This window comes from Rattus norvegicus, chromosome 3 (assembly GCF_036323735.1).
Source record: "Rattus norvegicus strain BN/NHsdMcwi chromosome 3, GRCr8, whole genome shotgun sequence".
Taxonomy (NCBI): Eukaryota; Metazoa; Chordata; class Mammalia; order Rodentia; family Muridae; genus Rattus; species Rattus norvegicus.
In genome coordinates, this window is record NC_086021.1 from 150,956,429 (window position 1) to 150,976,612 (window position 20,184).

The 20,184-nt window shown below is 40.6% G+C and overlaps 1 long non-coding RNA gene across 1 annotated transcript in view; it reads right to left on the reverse strand.

Moving 5' to 3' along the window:
* LOC120101719 (uncharacterized) overlaps positions 1 to 20,184 on the reverse strand; it is a 128,695-nt gene that overhangs the window by 56,913 nt on the left and 51,598 nt on the right. The gene's annotated exons all lie outside the window — the stretch shown is intronic.

Genomic DNA, 20,184 nt, shown 5'->3' on the forward strand with positions numbered 1-20,184 from the left:
TAGGTTTCCTTTATACTCTTCATATATCACTATTTTAGTTTGTGTTATATGGGTAGAAGTAGACGGTTGGCTTTTGTGTTTTATAGCCACGAAGCTTGCTGAATTCTGCTTCTGGATTTACTTTCCAGTATGTTATTTTGGGATTTTCAAATAGACAGAGAATGCTCTATTGGATCCATAGTAATCTCAGCATTTTCCCTCAAATTTAAAATCATCCCTCTTTCGTCTTTTAACCATCAAGGAAATGGTTGGGGTTGACAGAATGGTGACAGAGAACAGTGGGACCTGCAGACATGTTTGCCTTGTTACAATTTTCATGATCTCACCATTAAACAGGAAGCATATCCATTTGTCTGAGAGAGCTAATACTAGTAAGGATGTGGTTTTCTTATTTAATTAGGAGGATGTTTTCTTGTTAGTAAAGATGATCAGTGGATTTGATTAAATGCCTTTCACTGTCAGAGAAGTCATGTTATTCTTTTGCCAATTAATGTGTTCTCATGTAGCAATTGAACATTGTGACAATTCTCTCAACATTGAAGCAACCCTGAACTCCTAGAGTAAGTGCAACTAAGCCTCCTGACAGTGCTCTCTTGGTGCATTCCTGGAGGATTTTTGGTAATAATTTATTTATTTAAATGTGGGCATCAAGTTTTGACATAGCTGTTATTTGTAAATGGAATTTAGACTTCCTTTATGAGAGGTTTGAAAGAGTTTCAATACATGTCAAATTCCTTAGCTTTTAATAGCTTTATAGAACTCCACGTTAAGATGGGCAAAGTCAAAAGCAGAGTGTGCTTCCTGATTTAAGTGAGTCAGTGCCAGAAGTGGCCTAAGGAGGCAGAACTCCAAATGGGATTTTGGATCTTGGCCATCTATAACCTGGCTGGCAATGGGAACTCCTTTGCTCCATATGGGGACAGGGATGAGAGTCCTCAGTGTGCTGCATAGTAACAGGGAAATGATTAAGTTTTTGCAGTTGGTGACCTGGGGTATGGTTCTTGTAGAACAGAACACTCTGGCAGGTGTAACATGTCAAACCTTTGAGAGGCACAGGGGAAGTAGTAATTATAATGACTATGGAACCGGATGTCACTTGCTACATAAAAATGATGCATGGAGAAATTCAATAAAAGGTCAAGAGAGATGAGTCATCAGTTTATGGAAAGATGTGAAAGTCAGGGGCCCTTCCTTGCCATTGTGTAAAAGAACAATAGAAATATGAGGAACAGGCCCAAGTCCTTCCTTAAAGTATAGTATAGACCCAGAGATGTGAGTGAGTTATCAGCTACCTGACAGCATAGGGCAACACCAGGTTCATCTACCATTCTGGAGATGCTATGCTAGTGGGAATAATACAACAAGAGCAAGGGGGATATGTGTTTCTGAGCTGGGGGAAATTCAACAAAGATTCCAGAGACTCCCATATCTGTGAAATTTGGGGAACCCTGTGATTTGTGTACCTGCAGGATATTCTTAAGCCTAGAGTCCTCACCTTTGTTCCCTTGGAAAGGAGCCCAATCCCTGGCAGGACTTGGTGATCGTCTGCAAGCTTGTCCAACAGTTCTCAGAGCTCTCAACCTCACATACTGGATGACAGGGAAGGATGCCAGTTTCAAGTGGATTCTGATTTAATGGACTCCAGCAGATCCAGGATGCAGATTAAAAACCCAGCTGCTTGGCCCATATGTTCCAACCTTTAAGCATTAGAGAAACATCTAAGGGCAGATTATGCCAGGAGAACCCTACCATCTCTACTAAGAACATTAGCATCTACATGTAGAAGTCTGAACGAGCCCTGCCTTCTTCACCAGAGTCTTCATTTTTCAATAGTCTATATTAACACAGAGATGTGTATACTATACTCCTCCCTGCATAGTAGGAAATAAGCCCTGGACAATAGTATTTATCCTAAACATGGGACCACATGCGCTCATCATGGCGTGGGGTCATTATACTCTCAAATGACCAGGCTGGGCAGCTCCAGCACCTAGCTTCTGTCAGACAGAAGTGCAATTAGACTTATGTCCAATTGTAAATAGGGGCAAAAGGAACTGAGCACATGGCTGATGGCCTGGCAACAAAGCTTCTCCTTCAGCTTCCACCTATGGTGACAGTGCATTCGTGTGGGCAGACCATACATGACTAGCCAACAAAAAGAAAAGGGTGGATCTGATAGCCCTACAGGATGAAATCAAAGTGTCCCACATTTGGGTAGTGATCCTGGTCACTTGCTTTTGGTAGAAAGAGACATACCCATGAACATTCTCCCCCCCCCCCCCACACACAGTGACACTGACACTGAAAACACACACTATTCATCAGCAAAGGGAATAGTTCTATTAAGTTGGTCAGGGGTCTGAGATGACAAGGGCTTAAGTATAAGAAGAGTTAACTGGTATCATGGTTTGTCAGAATAAGCATGCTATGCTGTTTTCTGTCTTGCACAGAAACCACCTTCTATAGCACAATCATAAAACAAGTGTCATTGCCGACCAGCTCATACCTCAAAGAGAAGCAGAGGTCATGTATCCAGAGCCAAATATGAGTGACCTTGGGCCTGTAACACAGATTCAGCTTGTTCTTAATGACAAGCTTCAAAGTGGAAGCCGCTATTGCGAGTTTACAGTTACAGAATCAAATAATCCCATTAATCAGGGCACTTGCCAAATATATAAGTGGAAAGATCAGGTAGCTGAGTTCACAGAAAAGTACAAAAATCTCTGCTATATGTTTTGCCTGTTCATTTATAGCTTTTTGGATTTGGGGGATGGTAGTGGTCTCATACATTAATATATTCCAACAGTTTTACCTGACAACTGAAAGGATGCTACAAGAGACACAGACATGATAATGAATGACTGTTAAAGGAACTAAAAAAATCCACAATAATTTGGCTCTGGATCTGGAACATTCCACTTGTCCACTATTCTGATGTTCTAATTTAGTTAGCCCTGAATAGGCATGACTGTTCTTTGTTCCTTTGTTATTGTTGTTTTGAAACCGCAGTTCCCATAACCAAGTGGACAGAATGGCTTGGGTCAATTTGGCCCTTCTTGAGATTGGCTGTTCCACTGCTGACACGATGGGCACATGAGTGGAAGCACCAAAGGAGAAGAAAATAGATGGACTCAGAGCATGGAATCCCTCAGGCCAGTTCATTAGCTGTAAAAGATCCGAAGTGGAGAGTCAGCAATCAGGGGGCCCAGTGATGCTGCCAAGTAGAGCGTCATTCAGGTAGCCTCATTTAGACTTCTGGAGGAGACGCTGGGGAACCCTGCCTCCATGGAGCAACTCCTTACAAGACAAAACACACAACCTCAGTTGCTATGTCCATCACAGATGCAGTTCACATGTTAAAAACTGTGTGGCAGCTACAGGGCTGTTCTCACATGTTACCACTCTGGATGGCCCATGTTAGGAATCAGTTTGTGCTTTCTGTTCCTATAGCTCTAACTTCTGTATGTTTTGAGATTCGGGCTTTCAGCATTGTAATGCTTCTACCAAGAGACAGTAAGAATCCCTTTATCTTTTCGTCTGATCACTTCTGATATTTTTACATCAAACAACAGGCAAGGAAAGGAGTAGTTATTAATTGGCTGAGGTGAGCTTGATCATCCCAGGAGATAAAGCTGCTGTCATGCCAGATAGAGATTTGTTTGGTACCCAAGGGACTCAAGAGATGTCTTTATGTCTTCTCTGCCTGATTGTCACTGGAAATGGAAAAGAACAGTGATTCTGGCCTCATAAGAGCATGATGCAAAGGGGCCATAGTAGTCTTTGGGATGGTAGTTTGTGGGAAGTCTCTCAGGAAAATGGCCATGTGCCTATTGGTTGGTTTGCAGCTAGAAAGGATTTGAAAGAAAATACAGGACAATGATGAAAAAGAGCTGTGGCCCTGAGAGCAGAGTTAAACTAAGTGTGGCATTTTTTCTCAAGAAAATGAATTAATCAGAATTCTGGTGGAGTCATTCCCAGATAAAGTTAGCTTAAGTTTTAAATATTTTATTTAATTTTTAAGATTTTTATACATTATACCTGATCATATTCCTTCCCATTCCCCAACACCTTCCAAATCCTTCCCTACCTCTCTACCCACTCAATTTCTCTCCTAAAAAAAAAACCAAAAACAAAGCCCACCAAGAACACACACACACACACACACACACACACACACACACACACACACACACACAAGTAAAATGATAAAATCTCTGGGGAGTCATTTGTTCATGAGCATGGGACCTGCCCCAGAATATGGTTGCTAGACCAGTGCCACTCCGTTGAAGACAACATTTTTTCCTTTTCCCAGCAGCTATCAATTACAAATAGCTTCTTGAATGGGATGAGACTTTGTGCCCCCTTCTGCACCCCATGCCGGGCTTTTGTCTGGCTTGAGTTTGTGCAGGACTTCAGTTTGTCAAGTCTTATTTATTATATATGTGCCCGTGCCTTACTGTGTCTGGAAAACACTGTTTCCCTGAGGTAACTCACTGTCTCTGGCTCTTCTATCTTTCTGCTTCTTCTTCCACACAGATGTTAAGGCAAGCCAATTCAAAAGCCAAAGAGTGAGCTTGGGGGTAATGTAATGTGGCTTCCAAGCTCCCTTTGGAGTCAAGGCACCTACCTGTATATGCCAGGGGTACTGGCTGCTCCACCTCCCAGTGTGGATACTTTTAAAAGGCTCCTCTACTAAAGAATGTCCCCTGGAAAGTCACATTTGCTCCCAAAGGGACTGCCACCTTCAAGGTCCAGAGAAGTAGTCATGGTCTTCTTGTCTCAGTTGAGGATGTTTCCAAACCCCCACCCAAGCTCCAGGGCTGCCCTAGGTCAGATGTGAGAGAGGCCCACCCTTTAGCTTTTCCCATTGCTGTTTCCTTCACTCTGCTGTAGCTCTAAAGGCACATACACAAGTCCTTTGGCACTCTGTCCCATCAGAGATAGAGATTATGTCTTCTACTTGGGTGGCATGTGCTTAGGACTCATTCTAGTGAGTAGATTACAGCAACTGCTAGGAGATGTCACTTTTTAAATTGGTTTGTAGAAAGACTGCGGCATTAATCTTCATACCCCCCTCTCCCTCCCTCTCTCTGACATTCATTCTAAGGAAACGCAGACACTTGTCAAGTGGGTGTTATTAAAAGGCCTGTGTGGTGAAGGGTTGAGTGTGGCTGACACCCATGTAGTAATCCTGAATGTGGATCCTCCTGTGTCTGACAGCTTCGCTGCATCCTTATGAGGTAGAACCACATGGCTAAGCTGCACATACATATCTCAGAATCTATGTGAAATAATGAATGCTTATTGATTTAAGATAAGGACTTTTAAGGCAGCATTTTACTTAACAGTAGATAGTTAATGCATTCTTTTATCAATATTATCTTCAACAAACTCTTCGGAGAACCTTCCAGAGGCAAGTCACCTCAGTCTGTTTTCCTAGAAAAATCATCCTAAGAGAGACTGCAAGAGCACTCATCTTTCTGAGAAATGCTGGCTAATTTATTGTCAAGTGTGGAGAGAAGAATTTATGGATGTCACCGGGCAGGGATGAGAAAGAATATCATCTAATTTAGGTATAACTTGGCCTCCTTTTGCAAGCAAGTGGGAGAGATTGACGGTCTGGATCAGGTTAAGTGTTCTAGAAGAACAACGATAGACACAAGGAAGAAAGTAGAAATGAGGAAACAAACTTGAAGCCCTTTGTGATGTCCGGAAAACATCCAAAGATCATGAAGTACATCTTAATTCTTAGTGGCTGCCAGGATATGTGCTGGGAGATAATATTTTTTACTTATAGCAAGGAATCTGCATCTATAAAATCTTCACAATATGGTTGCCTATATTGTGTGTGTGTGTGTGTGTGTGTGTGTGGTGGGGGTCTGTGTCTCTCTCTTTGTGTGTGTGGTGTGTGATGTGTTTGTGTGTGTGTGTGTGTGGGGGGTTTCTGTGTGTATAGGGATATATCCCTAACTAGGATTTCAATTGCTGTGATGAAATGTCATGACCAAAGAAACTTGAAAAAGAAAGCATGTTTTTTAAACTACATTTCCATATCACTGTTCATAATCAAAACAAGTCAGGATAGGAACTCATACAGGGCAGGAACATGAAGGCAGGAGCTGATGCAGAGGCCATGGAGGAGTGCTTCTTACTGGCTTTCATCCTATGGTCTGTTTTCTTATAGAACTTAGGACCACCAACCCAAAGATCTTACCATCCACAATGAGCTAAGCCTTCCTCCATTAATCACTAATTAAGAATCCCCTACAGGGTTTCCAGCCACACGTAGGCATTTTTTAATTGAGGTTCCTTCCTCTCAGATGACTTAGCTTTTGTCAAGCTGACATAAAACTACCCATCACAATGGACCCTTTGTCAACTTGACACACAAACGCATCACCATTAAGCCACAACTATTCTTTTCTCATTTATCCTCAAGATCTTACATTAAAAAACATTAACTTTAAAAGTCCCACAGTCTTTTCGAATTTGAACACATTGAAAGTTCAGACCAAACTCTTTAAAAAAAAGAGCAGAAAAATCTTTCAATGTAAACTCCTATAAAAATCAAAATTAAGTTAAATACTTATTTTTATTTTAAGAAGGAAGGACTGGGACACAGTCACAATCTAGTCAAAGCAAAACAGAACTCCTCTAACAGTGTAAATAACACAGTGTTCAGTATCTGGGGTCTGTTCACAATCTTGGGTCCTCCAAAAGCCTTGGGTCACTTCAGCTTCTCGCTCTGCAGCACTCACACAGTTGAAGTTTGAGCAGGCTCGACGCCACTGCTGCTGAGGTTCTTGGTGGTTGTCCCATGGAACTGGCATCTCCAAATTGTTGAGATCTTCTGCTGCAACTGGGCTGCACTTTCATCAATAGCCTCTCACAGTCTCACTTCATAGTGACTAGCCTCAACTTCTCTGCACGATTCCTCCTCTCACCGTGTCACACCACAATTGCTTTCCATAACCCCTTCATGCCCTGAAAACCAGTTCCACCTGGGTGACTGTTAGACTATCAGGTTTGACTGTCAGCCTGAGGTGTATCCCTGGTCACCTCTGAAACACAGCTTCTGTGTGTTGACTTGCAGGAAACATTCCTCAGAAAATTTCACATCAATGATGCTGGTCTCTTCATGATGATCACCAATTTCTCAGCTATGTCTCATCATCATCAAGTATCCCAATAAAGCAAATGTTTTACTTCAGTGGTCTTGTCTCTTGTTAATTATGGCTAATTCTTCAGCCCCAGCTAACAGAACCAGAGCATCTTAACTCAAAATAACCAACAGCCCCAGTAATCTTTGAACTTTCCTCTGAAACTTTAGAAGCCAGGCCTCCATCATTTCCACCACTTCCAATATTCTTATTTTTCAAGCTCCTACAGAAAAGCTCATTGAGCTCTCAACACTCGATGACTTTTCTATTTAAAAAATATTTATTGATTGATTGGTTATTTGGAAAACTCACATCATGCACCCCGATAGCACTCACCTCCCAGTATTCTCATGTCTGCCTCTAATCCTCTGTGACCTCCCTCCTCAACAAAAATGAAAAAGCGAGTCCATCCATGTGGTCATTTATGGAGCATGCTCAAACTGCTAGTGGCTAGCCCCTACTCTCAAGGAGAATGAGATTTTCTCCATCTTCATCCATGCTGGAAGCCATCAATAAGACAATGCCTTGTCTGGCGAGGGTCCAGGCCAGCTCTCCCATGAGAAAACACCATGACCAAAGCAACTTGGGGGGGTGTGGTTATTTGACTTAACATTTATAACACTATGCACCATCAAAGGAAGTCAGGACAGAAACTCAAGCAGCACAGGAACCTGGAGACAGGAACTAGTTCTGAGGTCATGGGGGGGGTGATGCTTATTGGTTTGCTCCTTATGGCTCGCTCAGCCTGCTTTCTTATAGAACCCAGGACCACCAGCACAGAGATGACAGTACCCACAATAGGCTGGACCCTTCCCCATCAATCACTAATTAGGAAAATGCTCTATGGGTTTGCCTGCTGCCCAATCACATGGAGACATTTACTTTTCTTCTTTTTTAAAAATCATTCTTAGTTTAATTAACTAATTCATTCATTAATTAATGTAATGTACGAGTGCTCCTCTGTATGTACACCTGCATACCAGAAGAAGGCGCCAGATTGCTGATCGCTTTATAGATGGTTATGAGCTACCAATGTGGGTGCTGGGAATTGAACTCAGGACCTCTGGAAGAGCAGCCAATGCTCTTAACTGCTGAGCTATCTCTCCAGACATGGAAGCATTTTCTTAATTGAGGTTCCTTCCTCGCAGATGACTTTATTAGCTTGTGTCAAGTTGACATAAAACTATCCTGTACAATATATATATTTGTAAATATCGATGTAACACTAATAATTAAAGAATAATAGGCTATAAAATATTAAGTGCCACTAACAAGAGAGCCAGCCAGCCATTACCATAACAGTGAAAGTAGGACTCAGGTTCTGCAGACATTGGATTAGCAACTGCCGTCTCCTGGGAGAACAGCTAAGGAAAACAATATTCTGCCTCCATGCCCTTCATATTGCTCTGAAAATGGCCTCATTAGAGAGACATCTAATGCCTTCAGGGCTTCACTGTTCCTCTATGAATAAGAAAAGAGATGTTTTATGCTTGAGCTTGACAAACTCCTCCTCTCATGGGTCACAGTGGATTATTTTCTGAAAGGCAGCTCCCCACTTGCCTAGGACATAAAAGCCTTTCTGTTTCATTGCCTTGCTGGCTCTAGTTAATAGGCCCAATTAGCCACAGAGGTTATTGAATATCTATGCATTTAAGAAAGTATTAGATGTCATGTGGGATGACAATGAAGTCTGTGGTAAGGATAAGATGGACCAACACCATGCGGGCAGTAGCTTAGAAATAAGTATCTTACCCAGTTAAGGATGGATGATACCCTGAAATAAAGCTATTCAACACTGCCAGGCTCCAGAAGAGGCTCAAAGTTTAGATAGTGTCTTTCAAAGCTAGTATTTTACCTATAAAATCATCATCAGGAGTTCATGACTTTTGAAGCTGACAAGAGAACACAGAGACATGCTGAACTTATATTTCAGCATGGGCGTGCCGCCCATGTTATGGCAGCTTCCCCAGTGAGAGCCTGAGGCAGGGTCTATGAACCCAGCTTTAATCAGAGTAAGGTGTCCAAGCAGTGGTGGTGGAGCAAGGGACAAGGACATGTTTCCATCCACATGCTGATACTTCTGCAAGTTCTCATGACTGCAGCCACAGGGCTCCATTTTCACAGACATATCACAATTCACCTAACCACTGCTCTATAGCCTCTGTACTGCCGTTGAGGCAGACTCTTGTCATGAGACCTAGAGGACCCATCAACTCTGGCCCCTCCCTTCTCAGCACCCCAGAGGGCTGAGATGATAGGTGTCTACCGTCATGCTTGCTCTCTCCGTCACTTCTCTACTCTTGACAATAATATTGGAAACTTCCATATGTATTCATTCTCACCAATTTCCCATGGATAAATTATGCCATTAAAACTACTAAATTTATTGGGGTTCAGAGCTAAACAAAGAATTCACAGCTGAGGAATGCCGAATGGCTGAGAAACACCTAAAGAAATGTTCAACATCTTTAGTCATAAGGGAAATGCAAATCAAAACAACCCTGAGATTTCACCTCACACCAGTGAGAATGGCTAAGATCAAAAACTCAGGTGACAGCAGATGCTGGCGAGGATGTGGAGAAAGAGGAACACTCCTCCATTGTTGGTGGGATTGCAGACTGGTACAACCATTCTGGAAATCAGTCTGGAGGTTCCTCAGAAAATTGGACATTGAACTGCCTGAGGATCCAGCTATACCTCTCTTGGGCATATACCCAAAAGATGCCCCAACATATAAAAAAGACACGTGCTCCACTATGTTCATCGCAGCCTTATTTATAATAGCCAGAAGCTGGAAAGAACCCAGATGCCCTTCAACAGAGGAATGGATACAGAAAATGTGGTACATCTACACAATGGAATATTACTCAGCTATCAAAAACAACGAGTTTATGAAATTTGTAGGCAAATGGTTGGAACTGGAAAATATCATCCTGAGTGAGCTAACCCAATCACAGAAAGACATACATGGTATGCACTCATTGATAAGTGGCTATTAGCCCAAATGCTTGAATTACCCTAGATGCCTAGAACAAATGAAACTCAAGACGGATGATCAAAATGTGAATGCTTCACTCCTTCTTTAAATGAGGAAAAAGAATACTCTTGGCAGGGAAGGGAGAGGCAAAGATTAAAACAGAGACTGAAGGAACACCCATTCAGAGCCTGCCCCACATGTGGCCCATACATATACAGCCACCCAATTAGACAAGATGGATGAAGCAAAGAAGTGCAGACCGACAGGAGCCGGACGTAGATCGCTCCTGAGAGACACAGCCAGAATACAGCAAATACAGAGGCGAATGCCAGCAGCAAACCACTGAACTGAGAATAGGTCCCCCGTTGAAGGAATCAGAGAAAGAACTGGAAGAGCTTGAAGGGGCTCGAGACCCCAAAAGTACAAAAATGTCAAGCAACCAGAGCTTCCAGGGACTAAGCCACTACCTAAAGACTATACATGGACTGACCCTGGACTCTGACCCCATAGGTAGCAATGAATATCCTAGGAAGAGCACCAGTGGAAGGGGAAGCCCTGGGTCCTGCTAAGACTGAACCCCCAGTGAACTAGACTATGGGGTGAGGGCGGCAATGGGGGGAGGGTTGGGAGGGGAACACCCATAAGGAAGGGGAGGGGGGAGGGAGATGTTTGCCCGGAAACCGTGAAAGGGAATAACACTTGAAATGTATATAAGAAATACTCAAGTTAATAAAAAAAATAATAAAAAAATAAAAAAAAGGAAATAGATAATACTAGATACATTTCTGCTAAATCAACAGTTATCAATGATCAATGAGGTCCAAAAATGTCTTTTAATATTCAGATTCCAATAAAATTAGAGATTATAAAAACTAAAAAAAAACTACTAAATTTATAAGTATATCACATAAATACATACATTATTAAAATTATGATAAAGTTTTGATGTGAACTGCCAAATTTTCCTCCAGAAAGTTCGGTGAATTTGCTCACTCAGTACCAGTTGTTAAAAGAACGGATGTTTGTCCTCATTTGTTATTCCTTTTCCTCTTTTCTGGATGGGCAATAGTATTTTATTTTATGCTGTCTTTCTCCCCATGTATAGGGATGTTACAGACTTTACAAAATGTTTATTGGGTGTTATAATTTCCCTTGTATGGATTGCTTGTTTATATCTCTTTGTTATTTTTCCTAATGAATGTACTAGAAGATTTTTCATATTTATGTAAAGTTTTTAGGTGTTATAGATGTTAGTCCTTTGCAAAACAGGATAAGTTTACTCAGTTTATCAGCCTCCCATTTCTATTTATATCTTTGTAACAATTCTACATTTACAGTGTTTATGATGCAAAACCCACCAGATTAAAGTTTGTTTTCCTTTCCATTTAGAATATCAAAGTATCTCCATTATATTAGAAAGACTTACCTTCTTTCAGAAATGGCTGCTAAAGTATTGTTTTCTAAGCCAACTTTCCTTTGTGTGCTGATTTAAACTGTGGAACAGTACATTGCATAAACAAATATAAGCACTCAAGTCAGTCAAAATTTGTGCAAAAATGAAAAATATGAATGTTTTGAAAATGTTCAAGTACAACTATGCTGATAAATGCACAAGTGTATTTGGAATGGTATTTCTTCTGTATTGGAGTTCTTCAGAGAAACAATTCAATAGGCTCAATGATCAATCCATAAATAGAGACAGATTTATTAGAGAACCAGTTTTATGCACATGTAGAGGCTGAAAACCTCATGATAGGCTGTTTGCAAGCTGAAGGACTGTAGAGACCAAGTACACTGGTTTAAATGGCCAAAGAGCTGTTTGTGTAAGCACTGGAAATGAAGTTACTGACCAGAAGGATTTCATGCCAAGGCCTGGAGATCACAGGCATCCCAGTTACAGAAGAAAGAGAGTAAGTTCACGCACGTATCCCTTCCTGATCCCACATTCCTCTTCTAGAATGTCTGTCTGTTGGTTAGATGTCCCACAACCTTTGTCCCAGTATAACCAGCCATTTGTTCAAAAGTAAGACCTTGTATAAGATATTTCTTATTTACAACAAGACCCACTGAAAAATCATATAGAAGTGTTGACATCGAGAGCGGCACTTCCCCTTCTAAGGGGACTTACATGAGGGCTTACTGAGGAGAAGAAGGACTGATATTGGGTTTTAAAGTGAATAAGTAACTTTAATTAAAAACAACATTTACATGTACAAAAATACTAGCACAGATTAGTTTTGGTTTTGCACTCCAATAATATTTTTTATATTAGTCAGGGTTCTCTAGAGAATGAGACTTGAAAGGTTGAAATTATCATACCTATCAATCATCTATACAATGGATTTTGTTATAGTGCTTTAAGACTGTGGTCTTATTATTTCAACAATGGCTGACTCTTGATGGAAAGCCTAAGAATCTAACAGTTATTTGGTCCATAAGTTTGTATGTCTCAAGTGGTCTTCAGGATAATCTGAAGTTCCAACGAATTAGCCTCTAACACCAGTGAAGAAATGAACTCGCCAGTAATAGTGAAAGCAAGCAGGCAAAGAACAAAAGCTATCTTCATCCTTGCCCTTAATATAGGCTGCCACCAGAAGGCGTGGCCCAGATTTAAGGTGGGTCTTTCCACTTTAAATGATCAAAAAAGAAGTCTCTCACAGGTGTACCCAGCAGCTTAGACTTCCACTGATTCTAGCTGTAGTCAGGTTGACAATGAGGCATAGCCGTCACATTCATGTTTTGTTTATATAATGAAAATAGGTACAATTTAAAACAAAATAACTCTTTGTTTTATGCTCTAATATCATTTACTTTTTTGTTCACAATGATGAAAATGTTGAAAACAACTGTCATCAGTGGGATAATGGTGAAATAAATTGTGCTGTAAACCATATTTAAAATCATATGCTACTCTTCAAGGGAACAAGACACTTCTCTCCATTATTATATTTGGTTGTTTATGAAAATATTGGCAACATTTGTCTTCTGAAAGGGGATGAGAATGAAGTGATGAACAAAGGGAGACTTGGTGGTTTGGTTTTACTATGTGCTAGTGCCATAATGTTTGAATCTTACCACAATTGCATTTTCATGGGTTAGTGTGCAGCTAAAACTCTGTATCAACAGAACATAGGATCTGAAGTTAGGAGTAGAAGAACATTCATGTCACAGAAGCATGAAAATGTCTGCATTCATGGTTCTGGTGGCTGATATGCTCCATCATTCTTTTTAGCTCTGATTATTTTTCTTTGATCTATTTTGACTAATGCAGTAGAATTTTGATTCTCTCTTTCATAAACCAAATAGGATAAGCCAAATGGAAAAAAACCCTCCCCATCTGAGTCTGGTATTACAAATTTTAAACAAATGAACAAGGGTTCCTTATTGTGGTTGTTTGAATGAGAATGTTCTCCAAAGGTTCATGTATCTGAACACTTGGGCCCCACTTGGTGGTGCTGTTTGGGAAGGTTTAAGAGGTGTGGCCTTGTTGGAGGAAGTATGCCACTGGAGGTGGCATTTGAGAATTTAAAGACACCATGCCACCTGCTTTCAACTTCTTGCCTGTGATTCCAGAGTTAAGCTTTCAGCTTTCTGTGTCAGCTGCCATTTACTGCTTGCTGCCATAGTTCCCTGCCATCATGCACTCTAACTCTCTGGAACCATAAGGCAAAATAAATCAATTCTTCCATAAGTTGTCTTGGTCATGGTATTTTATCACAGCAACAGGAATTAACTAATACACTTGCTAAAGACCATCTTGACCCAGTGGAATTTGTGCTGAATGGTGTTATATCAGCTTGACACCACAAACTAGAATCATCAGAGGAGAGGGATTCTCAATTGAGAAAATATCTCTACAAGATCAGGCTGCAGATAAGCCTGTGCAACATTTCGTTAATTGATGACCGGTATGGAAAGTTCCGGTCCATTATGAGTAGTGACACCCCTAGGCTGGTGGTCTTGGATAAGAAAGTAGACTGAGTTGACCATGGAGAGCAAATCAATAAGCAACTCTCCTCCATTTTTCTGTATCTGTCCCTGCCTCCAGGTCCCTCCTTTCCTCTTTGAGTTCCTGACCTAAGTTCTCTCAGTGATAGACTGCAACCTGGAAGTGTAGGTGAAATAACTCCTTTTCTTTACAAGTTGCTTTGACAATGGTGTTTTGGCACAGAAATAGAGACCCTAACTAAGACAGAGAGCAACTGTCTGCCCACACTTCGAGTGCCATCATGGGATTACTCCTGTGGAAATCAGGAACTATTTCCTAGAATGCGTTCTGACCATTCTTGGGTTGCCAAGTGTGGAGTCAATGGAGACACTTGATTCCTTTTAGTTTTATATTTAGAAGGACCAAGAAACCGAGGCAGGTCTTCTAACTCATTCTGCCAAAGAAACTTATTACTTTGTTCGAACTTGGCAATTTCCCATGGTTAAGGGAAGGGAAGCTTCCAAAAATTCCACCTGTCACTTCTGAAAGAAGACTCCTATGAATCACTAACAGAAAGTTGCCTGGAAAGCCAAACTCATTACCGAGATACAGCATTGAGTATAGATGCAGAATGGAATTGCAAATAAATCTTGACTCCATTGTCTGAACATGGAGATAGTTGACTCAAAAATACCTTTTGCGCTCTTACATTCTTGTGATGCTTGAATCTCACTTCCTATAGCACAAAATGTACTGATAGAGAGCATCAAATGTATTGATAGTATTTAAAACATCAGATTTTGGTATTTTTTTAATTTCTGAATATATAGAATGCTCCAGTCACATTTAAAGAGCACACAGAATTTTGCTGCACCCCCAGGAAATGTTTAATAAAATATACACTCTAGTGTGGTTTCCAGCATTTATAACGGAGGTGATGAGACCTAATTGAGGCTTAGTGCAACCTGTATTTTTTAGTAATTCGTTTCAGAATCTGACCTGATCTTTATAAGTCAGTTGGTAGATAGAAACACAAGACTGAAATCTATGTTAAATATCTGTACCAATATTTCCATGGGTTACAAATTAGACAAATGGTTACATCCAAATTATATAAACTATATACTCATTATGCACACAAACACACATACCAAACATTTGCATTTACATTTCAAAAGATTATTGCCTATATTTAGCTTTCATGTTTAAGACTAGCAATGCTGGTTCTGAAAAAAATGTAGATACTCTGAAAAATGCAAAGAGGGTACCTTTTAACAAGTGGTAACTGCTACCAGATATGATATTCATTAAGTAGTTTGTCTTGTACTTCATTAAGTAGTTTGCCTTAGCTTCATAGCTATGGCACAAGTATTTCTTTGTTCCATCAAAACTTTCAAATGCAAACATAGCAGTTGAAGCCTGAAGCATGCTTTTTTTTACAACAATATATATGTATATTTTTATATTTATTAACTTGAGTATTTCTTATTTACATTTTGATTGTTATTCCCTTTCCCAGTTTCTGGGCCAACATCCCCCTAACCCCTCCCCCTCCCGTTCTATATGGGTGTTCCCCTCCCCATCCTCCCCCCATTACTGCCCTCCCCACAACAATCACGTTCACTGAGGGTTCAGTCTTGGCAGGACCCAGGGCTTCCCCTTCCACTGGTACTCATACTAGGCTATTCATTGCTACCTATGAGGTCAGAGTCCACGGTCAGTCCATGTATAGTCTTTAGGTAGTGGCTTAGTCCCTGGAAGCTCTGGTTGGTTGGCACTGTTGTTCATATGGGGTCTCGAGCCCCTTCAAGCTCTTCCAGTCCTTTCTCTGATTCCTTCAACAGGGGTCCCGTTTTCACTTCAGTGGTTTGCTGCTGGCATTCGCCTATGTATTTGCTGAATTCTGGCTGTGTCTCTCAGGAGAGATCTACATCTGGTTCCTGTCGGCCTGCACTTCTTTGCTTCATCCATCTTGTCTAATTGGGTGGCTGTATATGTATGGGCCACATGTGGGGCAGGCTCTGAATGGGTGTTCCTTCTGTCTCTGTTTTAAACTTTGCCTCCCTATTCCCTCCCAAGGGCATTCTTGTTCCCCTTTTAAAGAAGGAGCGAAGCATTCGCATTTTGGTCATCCCTCTTGAGTTTCATGTGTTCTGTGCATCTAGGGCAATTCAAGCATTTGGGCTAATAGCCACTTATCAATGAGTGCATACCATGTGTGTTTTTCTTGATTAGGTTACCTCACTCAGGATGATATTTTCCAGTTCCATTCATTTGCTTATGAATTTCATAAAGTCATTGTTTTTGATAGCTGAGTAATATTCCATTGTGTAGATGTACCACATTCTCTGTATCCATTCCTCTGTTGAAGGGCATCTGGGTTCTTTCCAGCTTCTGGCTATTATAAATAAGGCTGCTATGAACATAGTGGAGCTTGTGTCTTTGTTATATGTTGGGGCATCTTTTGGGTATATGCCCAAGAGAGGTATAGCTGGGTCCTCAGGTAGTTCAATGTCTAATTTTCTGAGGAACCTCCAGACTGATTTCCAGAATGGTTGTACCAGTCTGCAATCCCACCAACAATGGAGGAGTGTTCCTCTTTCTCCACATCCTCGCCAGCATTTGTTGTCACCTGAGTTTTTGATCTTAGCCATTCTCACTGCTGTGAGGTGAAATCTCAGGGTTGAAACATGCTTTTTGTAGTGCTATTGTTTCACTGAACCAACAACCACCTTTTCATTAGATACATAAGCTATCGCGAGTGCCTGGAGATTATACATACTAGTCTGATTAATGAATTTTACATCAGTCTTTTCTGTACCTCTGGTCATTATCAGGCCAGAGAATAGGGCATATTTTTTTAAATTAAAAATGTGCTTTTTTTCCCTGGGTCCTCAAAAGTTGGCAAGAAGCAGGTGTTCAGTAAATATTTATTCCACAGGAATACATATTTTAAAGCTCTGGTTCATGGTGCCAAATTGCTCTCCACAGAAGTTGTGTTCATTTACATCTCTTTCCATGTGAAAATGAGTTCCATGCTTCACCCGTCAGTGTTCAGTACTATAATTTATGTTTTATCTCTAACTGTTCATAGGTAGATAATAATAGCCTAAGCTCAGGTTTTTTTGTTTCTCTAAATTATAGTTTATTTTTATATGTACTTTTGGCAATGTACTTCTTTTGAAAATTACCTGTTCCTAATTTTGTTCACTTGAGATGAATCTGTTAGCTTTTTAGCATTAAATGTGTATTGTTATTTGTTATGTAATAAAATATGTTTTATACGGTTATTGGTGTGCATGATTTCTTATAATATTTTCTAGACTGTCATTTGCCTTGAATTTCTTTTAATTTTGAAAAAAGGACTCAATTAAAAATTTGGTCAAATTAGCTAATTTTTCTTCTTAATCTTTGGCTTTACATTTGGATTGAAATGAAACAATTCTAAAATTTATCCCAAAGTCTCTTCTAGAAGATTTGTGTCTTTGCAATGGTCTTTGATCCACTAGGAATCTACTCTGCATCAGTTATGACATGAAGGACGATCTGACTTTTCTTTGCAGAGGAGCCAAATCTGAACACCAATTTGGGTCTCCTCATTCTCTGTGTAATACTTTGGCAGTGTTTCCTTAACTGCGCACTAAATTCTGGCCAATTCCAGGTGTAGTCAAGTGGATAGCCAAGGTATCCATCATACCATATTTTCAGTGTCCAGCTAAACAATAGGGTTATGCCCATTTCCTATTCTATATTAAATTGACTCAAGGAAGCAGATCTGGTGGCTCATGCCTGCAAGCCCAGAACTTTGGAGGCTGAGGTAGAGGGCCAGTTAAGTTTGAGTTTAGTTGGGCTAAAAGCTAAGAGTGTGCCACCCAAAGCAAAGCTAAACAAAACAAAAGTATGACGTGCTTACAGCATGGCTTCGCTTGCTCCCAAAACAGCTCCACACTTTACACACTCAACTCTCTCTGGCTTGACCTGTGACTGCAGAGCAGTGCAGTTGCAAGCGATTGTTCTTGCCCTGACCCCTGTAACATTTCAGAGAATCTGCCTGGAAAAGATGGATTTGCTGTTGTGTATTTATTCTTTAAACATACCTGAACCGGGTTCTGAATTTACGCTCTGATTTCTACTAGACAATCATAGAACATAGTAGTTGGGAAGAGGTGGTGCAGTTATGTGTTATTTTTTTTATTTTATGTGTATGTACTTGAATATATGTATATATACCATATATGTACAAGTACCTGTGGAGGCCAGAGAAGAAAGTTTTGCATTTCTTGGAACCAGAATTGCAGTTGACTGTGAGCCACCCATTTGGGTGATAGGGACATTAGTTGCTCTCTGAGACATTGATGCAAGACCCCACAACACACTTAACCTTGCATCTTTCATGCCTGCAAAACAGGAGCACGAGGCTGCTGCTGAAAACTTGGGCTGCCAGTTAGTCCTTTTTTCTGGACTCTTTGGTCCACATGTACAGCAACTTCTGTGTGTGGATCCTAGGAAAACAATTAACAAGGTGGGTAGAATTTTGAAGCAGGAAATCCCTTGACAGCATTCTCTATTCAAGCTCTGTTCCCTTAAATAAATCCTACGATCCCATAAATTGGAGCCTTTGATGGGTGGAGGTCTTGCTTTGATTTCCAGCAAAGATCAGAATATTTCTATTTAAGAATTAAGCCTCTGTTTGAACCTGTGCCTCGGGAACAACTTATAATTCCTCAACAAACTACACATTTTTAAATACAAAGTTTAGTGTACAATGTTTTGCTCTTTTTTTTTTTTGCTGGAGACCTGAATGAGTACAGGTAATAGTGCCCAAGATGCAGCCAGAACACTTTTGTCTTATAATATCCTCAACCAAACAAATTTGTTTATTGCCTTTAAATTTCACCTCATTCAAGCTCTCGGGATACAAGTAAAATGAAATCATATTTATATTTGTGGCCAAATAGTATACAAATGACACCTAGTCCAGTTTCTGACATTCTTTGCTCACAGAAGCAACATGAATTGGGCCTCCACCATGCATATATCTCTCAACATTCTGTCTTTTGAACTCTATTTCCAGCATCCTATGGATTTTGTAGCTCAAAAATACCAGTCTGTCAACAAACCAAAGGCCTTAAAACTACACAGTCAGGTTTATCATGGCAATGGACCACTTCTTGGTATTAAGTTTTCTGTATTAGATACTTAGTGACATTATAAAGTGCTAGACAAAAGCAGCTTAAGGAAGGAACTGTGCATGTTGGCTCACAGTTACAGGGTAGCATCGTGGCAGGGAGGTCAAGGCACCAGGAAAGTGAAGATGGTTACATCTCTCTTCAGTCTAGAAATGGAGACTGATGTGTATGTTCAGCTCAGCTTCTCTTTTTTATACTTTTCAGGACACCACCCCAGGAAATGTTGTCACCATAGTGGTCATGTCTTTTCATCACATCAATTAACCTAATCAAAATAATCTCTTTTAGGCATGCCAAGAGGCCACTGTTGCAGATGATTCTAGGTTCCATCAAGTTGACAATTAGGATTAGCACCATTAGACACTAGGATTTGGCCCATTCTCAGCCTCAGTTGGGAGCACACAGTCCTTCCTCAACAATGCTGCTGAGAAAATTGGCCTTATATTAAACTCTATGTTCTACAAACTCTAAAACTTGCCATACCCTCCTTCCCAACTCTGAGCTATCTACTCTGGTGTGTGTGTGTGTGTGTGTGTGTGTGTGTGTGTGTGTGTGTGTGTGTGTGTGTGTGTAGGTGTGTGTTGTTGGAAATGTGTGTGTTCAATAAGCATGAACCTACAGGTGTCTCTGCTGAAAAAAAGGCAAGCTAGCCATATGGTGGGTCTATTTTTAGTTTCTTTCTCTTGTTTTTCAATTTAAAAAACAAAACAAATACTTTAAAAGTTGTGCTTAACATCGTGGAATGCTACCCAGCATCAAGACTTAGAGCACAGACGTGCCCCAGGGAAGATAGCTTGACAGTGTGAGTGCCTGGAGTCCTCTCTGAGAAAGCCATGGCTGGCACTCACAGTTCCTCCAAGAAACATACCAGCATCTGCAGCAAGTGGTGCCCACTGCTCTGCAGTTGACTTATTACCAGCTGCTCACATG